We start from the raw sequence: 7,308 nt of genomic DNA, 5'->3' as shown, positions 1-7,308 counted from the left end.
CAGAACAAAATCTTATCTATCCCAGTAACATCACTTTATAGTAATTAAATACCAGAGAGTACGAGAAAGAAAGAGAGTTCCCTTTTCTATCACCTCCGTAGGTTTGGCTTAATTGTTTCTTTCAATTCCCTGTCTTGAGAACTTGATAGCTTCTTATTTGATTATTCACACAACAAAAATAAACTTAAGTTTAAACTTGAGACCTGGGTTCAATTCCCGACTCAGGCGACTGACTGTGTGGAGTTTGCACATTCTCCCTGTGTCTGCGTGGGTTTCCTCCAGGTGCTCCGGTTTCCTCCCACAGTCCAAAGATGTGCAGGTTAGGTGAGTTGGTCATGCTAAATTGCCCATAGTGTTAGGTAAAGGGGTAAATGTTGGGGAATGGGTGGGTTGCGCTTCGGCGGGTCGGTGTGGACTTGTTGGGCCGAAGGGCCTGTTTCCACACTGTAAGTAATCTAAGTAATCTAATCTAATCTAATTTCTTAGCTTCAAATAACCCCTTCAGTTTCTAACACTTATACTGAATTTACCTATTTTCTGTGCTAAATTAGCTATTTTTTTTCCAAGGAAAGGCAAAAAAAAGTTATTGCCTCTAACCTCATGTCAGATCTTGTAAAAGCTATCCCGAAATGTATTTTCCTCCTACCAGTTCTCCCAAGCCAAAACAAAATTAATTATCGATTCTTCTGATCTAAAAGCAAGCTAATGTATTTGATGCTTGCTCTCTCCAATCATAACATTTTTCCAAAGCAAATAAAGACATATTATCACTCTAAGAAGATCCTAGTCAAATGTTCTCTGACACATATTGCTTTCAAAATCAATATTCCAAAAATACTGGCAAGTTAATCATTAAACCCCTCATACATATAAACCAAACCCACATACCACTCTTTCAATATCCAAGCTCTAAAATAAATGTCATTAATGTACATAGAAATCCTGCACCTTATACGGCCTTTGTGAAGCAGAAGTAATCATAGGTGACCTTTAAAGAGTTGTCTGTGGACCACAATTCACAGAAATAAGCCAAAATCTCTAAAACTGCACAAATGCATGATTTCCTCTCACTTTAACTATATGACAACATGATTTTACATGAAATGTTGCCTTTTTTGAGTGAGGTGGAGGTGTGGGAACAATCCTACAGCACTTCCAATCTCCTCGTTGGCCTGTCTGTCAGAGTATTCCATGTATTACCATTTGGACAGTTATGCTGAACTGCCATTTGAGTGCGATACAAATACTAACCACTCACACTACTAAGAATGTGTTCTGTTTCTAATGTTCCCCATAAAACCCTTTGTAACTGACTGATATATCTAGCCAAAGCAGGCTTTCTCATTGTAATGAACTGATGTCATAAATTCATAGAGAAACTTGGGTCAAACAAATGACCCAACAAGTCCAGGATTGGTGCAAACCTCCAGTGGATATTAAACAGCCTCCATATGAAAAGATCACAGTTAAAAGTCCCCTTAGCATGTACAGAAGGCTCAGAGTCTATCATTAGACTAGATTAGATTACTTACAGTGTGGAAACAGGCCCTTCAGCCCAACTAGTCCACACCAACCCGCCGAAGTAGCAACCCACTCAGACCCATTCGCCTACATCTAACACTACAGGCAATTTAGTCAGGTCAATTCACCTAACCTCCACATTTTTGGATTGTGGGAGGAAACCGGAGCAAACCCACGCAGACACTAGGAGAATGTGCAAACTCCACACAGAGAGTCGCCTGAGGCGGGAATTGAACCCGGGTCTCTGGCGCTGTGAGGCAGCAGTGCTAACCACTGTGCCACCATTTCTTATCCTGAAGTTAATGTTGATTCCCACAAAATATGGTCATCTGCTGTTGTGTACTCTACAAAATATCTCTTTGAAACCTCAAGTGATCAAAACCAGCCCAGAAGATCACATAGACCATGTGCTATCCATGCATTGACTTGTCTTCTCTGTGATGTAATCTCTGCCTCAGTAAGGAACCAATTGAAGGCATATAGACAATTAAGGTCCTGCACAGCGACCAGAAAAGTATTGCAGTGGCTCATGATTCTCTGGGAAAAGAAAATCTGCATAACATCCAAGCTGTTATGACACTTTCAGTGTAAACTCAGTTCCTTGGTATTCCCAATCTATTGGATTGAAATTGTCAATCAATTAAGACACTATCCAGCCTGTTAATTATCTTATACACCGTTGATAGATCTCCTCTAACATCCGCTGCTTTAAACTTTATGGCTGAAAGTCCTTGAGTCGACTTGAGTAACTAATGTTAAATGTTATATTGTTTATGCATTCTTCTAATCAAAATGGACAAGTTCTCATTTATTCCCACAACACACACCATCTGTTAAACTTTTGCTTACACTCATAACATGACTATATCCCTTTGCAGACTTTACCGCCTCATAGTGGCTTATTTTCTTGCCTATCTTGGTGTCATCAGCAAATTTAGCTAAAGTGCATCCAGTACGCACATCTAAATTATTGATGTAGATTGTAAATAGTTGAGAACCTTCCAATGAACTCCATAGAACTTCACTCATGTCAGCTGAACAACTAGAAAAAGACTTTCTACTTTCTGTCAGCCAACCATTCCTGTATCCATGTTAATATGCTTCCTCTTACACCAAGTCAACTCATCCTATGTGGCAACTTTTCTTTTGGCACCTTATCAAAAGACTTTAGAAATCCAACTACACCACATCTACAAGGTCCCCTCTATTCACCATGAATGTTACTTCATCTAAAAACTCAAGAAGGTTAATTAAAAATGATTTCCCTTTCACAGAGCCATGTTGTCTAAATCAGATTGCCATGCCACCTCTTGCTCTTGTTTATTAAAAGAAATGGAGCTCTGCACTTCTGAGAAGAAATTCCAATTAGGGTTCCTTTAGAAAGATGGAGCCACATGTACTGCAGAAATGTTAGGAAAAGTGAATCATAATCCTTTTCGCAGCAGTCAATTGCCATGTTCTGACATTTAAAGGGCCTGATGGCCACTTTGACAACTGCTGATGAAAGGTAAGTACATAAGGTAAGTGTGACACTAAGATGCTGGGAGGATAGGGTGCCAGATAGTTAGGGTGTCAAGTAGGAAGAACACCTACTGGGAAGAGGGGTAGGGTGCCAAGTGGGTAAAGTTCCAGAGTACAAGGTACAAGGAGGGAGCAGGTGAGTGGTGCACTGTTCAGAGTGCGTGAGCATGTGTGGGAAAAATGACTACCAATGGGTTTGGTGAGGGTAGGTGGTTTTAGAGGGTGGGTGGTTTTGGAAGTGTGCAAAATGGGATCTTCAGTGGGTGTTGGATCTGGAGATTGGGAGGGTTGTATGATATTCAGCAAGAGAAGAGAGGAATGTGTCCAGCAGAAGGGGAAGGAGTGAAGGGTACTGAGTGGAAGAAAGGGTGAAAATGTCCGGTGGTAGGGCAAAGGGTGACAGGTATGGAATGGGGAAGAGAGTGTGTACTAGGCAGAAAAGGGGAAGGGTATGTCTTGAAGTGAGGGAGACAGAACTGGCAAAAATGAGTTGGGTATGGACTAGAAGAAGGGTTTGGCCTGGCCAGAAAAGGAGAGAGGCTGAACAGGCTGGGGCTGTTTTCCCTGGAACATTGGAGGTTGAGGGTGACCTTATAGAGATTTACAAAATTATGAGGGGCACGGATAGGGTAAATAGACAAAGTCTTTTCCCTGGGGTTGGGGAGTCCAAAACTAGATGACATAGGTTTATAGTGAGAGGGGAAAGAAATAAAAGGGACCTAAGGGACAACTTCTTCACGCAGAGGGTGGCACATGTATGGAATGAGCTGCCAGAGGAAATGGGAGAGGCTGGTACAATTGCAACTTTTAAAAGGCATTTGGATGGGTATATGAATAGGAAAGGTTTGGAGGGATATGGGCCAGATGCTGGCAAGTGGGACTAGATGGTGTTGGGATATCTGGTCGGCATGGACCGGTTGGACCGAAGGGTCTGTTTCCATGCTGGACATTAATATTTAGAAGTGGGTGTAGAACTATTAATCATTGGTTTGAAATAGCCACTCATAATCAGAGCAGCCCAAATTATATTTGAATTATTAATCACTGGAATTGATAATCGGCTACAGTCTGAACATTATGGAGAGAAACAGTATACTTGAAATTTACCCATCGTGATTTAGTTTTCATAACTAATTTCTGGTTGACACTGTTCACTTAAATTTGAATTAAATTCATTCTGAGCATGCCACTGGCTAGGCCAGCATTTATCATCTATCCTGATTTGCCCAGGTGACATTTAAGAGCCAATCACATTGCTATGGGCCTGGAGTAACATGTAGGCCAGACTGTGTAAAGATGACAGATTTCCCTCCTTAAAGGACATGCATGAACCAGGTGGGTTCATCTGACAGCCAGGCAGTGATTTCATGGTCATTATTAGAGTCTTAATTTTAGATTTTTATTGAATTCAAATTCCACCATCTGCCTTGGCGATTGGAAGCCTGGTCCCCAGAATATTACGTAGGTCTCTGCATTAGTGTCACATATGATAATATCACATATGATAAAATACCTATAGTTAAAAAATTGAATTCCATGGGCTGACAAGAGGAACAAATATGACAAAAGCAGAAATATTCACAATGTGCAGTCAGCCACAAGACCAGAGCATTTGAAACTGATTCTGTAGGCAGCTGCCTGTGATGACAGAGTGCTGTTCCAGCTTGGTTTCCCCTCTCCTGATGGCAGGTTAAATCTGGCATTCAGTCAAAAAGATGTACATTGGGGAGGTGATGGCCTAATGGCGTTATTGCTGGATGATTAATCCATTATTAGATTACCTACAGTTAACAAGTCCACACCAACCCATTGAAGAGGAGCCCACCCTATATTTACCCCTGACCAATCCACCTAACACTATGGGCAATTTAATATGGCCAATACACCTAATCTACACATCTTTGGATTGTTGGATTGTGGGAGGAAACCGGAACACCCAAAGGAAACCCACGCAGACACGGGGAGAATGTGCTAACTCCACACAGACAGTTGCCTGAGGTGGGAATTGAACCCAGGTCCCTGGCACTATGAGGCAGCAGTGCTAACCACTGTGCCACTGTACCACCACTTTCTTTTGTTTTTAAACATTTTATTACCTTTCTTAAAACGTTTTCTTTTTTTTACTGTGACGCTTTCCATACTCTGGGAATCTGGGTTTGAATCTTATTATGGTAGATGGTGAATTTGAATGCAATTTTAAAAAGTATTTGGAATTAGGAGTCTAATGGTGACCATGAAACAAAAACATTGTTGATTATTGGGGGTAAAAAACCCATTTGGTTCACTATTGTCCTTGAAGGAAACTGCCAACCTTACCTGGTCTGGCCTACATGCGTCTCCAGGCACATAACAATGTGCTTTAGCGATGGGCTATAAATGCTGGCCTGGACAGTGACCCCTACATCATCTACTTGAATGAATTTTTAAAAAGTCATACTGTAAGCAACCAATCCTATTGAAATATTCACGAATTTAAAAGTGCCGATTATTAGGTGCTAATTTTTCTCAGTGAAATTACTCATAATAATTGGATAAACAAAAGCTAACATAAGCAAACTTTTAAAGACGTACATGTAAAAATGTCATTATTTTAATAATTGAGGAAGTTTGGTAACCCCCAACTATAAAAATTGCTCCCCAGGTGCTTTGCAGTACTTTTAAAGCGTGGCGGTGATTCTGAAGTTAAACTTTGTTATGTCTCATTCAACAATGTCAATTTTTTTTCAAGGGTTTTTAGAGAGAAATTAAAAGCATGTCAATGCAAGTTCTGAACAGTTCACGATTGTCGTGGCGATAGGAGCGCTAAACCTCTCAGCAGAAGTTCGTGAACAATACATCTTGCGGAAGGGAAGAGAAAAAAAGTTTGTGGAGGGAATAGGGCGAAAAGGTAAGGAAGACCAGAAAGTACCCCTTTCTCTTGCGTGTTAGCGGCGCTCGTCCTAATGTTTATTTGCCATTGCAGATTTGGAGCTGGATTTATCTTTTAAAATTGACTTTCTTCGCCCCCCCCCCCTCCTCTCGGAGGCAAATAAGCGGCTCCTAAAGTTGGTTTTCTTTCTGCACCGGGATGTAAATGGAAAGCAAAAGGAGAGATGGAGCGAAAGGAGTGGCGCCTGCAGCCTCCCTGGAGGGTGTGTGAAATCATCCTTGCTGTCAGCGTGACGGTGCAAGCGGTGGGAAATCGCTCGCGTCGATTGCTTAAATGTTCCCCACTGTAATTCAATGCGCCAGAGCGGCAGAACTGGATCCAACCATTGAGAGCTGACACAACAGATGCAACTCCACGAGACGGAGAAAATTCCGAAACCTCTATATGAATAGGCATTCAACCAAAAAGCAATTTGTAGAGGAAGCGTTCATGTGAGTGCAAGTTGTGTGAGGCGGAGATCTTCCCAGACCGCTGTGTGCAAGCGGGAGGAGTGTGCTGCACAGAATGGCCATTATAGTCTGCGCTTGGCCGCTGGCTTTGCTTGTAGGAGCCATTCATGTGCGTGCCGTATGTTATCCGATGAATTACACTTTTTGTTCCTTCCCTTTAAACCTTTCTTAATGTCTGTGCCCGTGACAGGTATCATTAGCTCATGCGGATAAAGCGGCTGCAGAGTAGCAGGCTTTCAATTAACCCCAACAACTGTTCAAAAGACAAATGGAAATCTCATTATACACCCAGCTCCTTGATAGAGCCATTAATGCCATATCGCTTGGCAGTACTATGGGAGCTGGAGACGGCACCGCGAAGGGCTTTTGAAGCCCAGGCTTTTATTTTGGCGATATTCCTGCTTCGACAAACTTAAGTGAAACACTTCCACAATCCACTACAGCGCGACAATAAAGCTGGAAATAAACTTGAGAGTGTCCAGTTTACTAAGTGCTAGGATAAGGAAGAATGATCCTTTGGTGCAGTAGCAGGTGAAGTGGCTTTTCCTTTCACAATGGTCAGCGTGCCGAATGCCTTTGGCTGATGGACAGGGTGTGCAATGAGATTGAGAGCGTGGTCTGAGCCTGTTCCCAGCTCACCTGGCAGAGCCTGTGTCGTCAGGAAGCTGCCGGCAATCTCTGAAAAGGGGGATTTACTCTCTTTGGTAATCCTGCTGGACTGAACCAGAGTTCTCTCATGATACAGCTGTGTGGCAGCTCCTGTTGAAAATCCATGAAGGATTGATATAGTGTTGTCCAATCACTCGGAGTTTGGTATGGTGATCAGAGAGGTTACACACTCAGTCGTTTTTCAGTGTATTACATTAGGTTTTCCCAGTAATCCAACGT

The sequence above is a fragment of the Chiloscyllium punctatum genome, chromosome 1 (assembly GCF_047496795.1).
Source record: "Chiloscyllium punctatum isolate Juve2018m chromosome 1, sChiPun1.3, whole genome shotgun sequence".
In the NCBI taxonomy this organism is placed as follows: domain Eukaryota; kingdom Metazoa; phylum Chordata; class Chondrichthyes; order Orectolobiformes; family Hemiscylliidae; genus Chiloscyllium; species Chiloscyllium punctatum.
Note: the sequence above shows the minus strand (reverse complement) of the source record.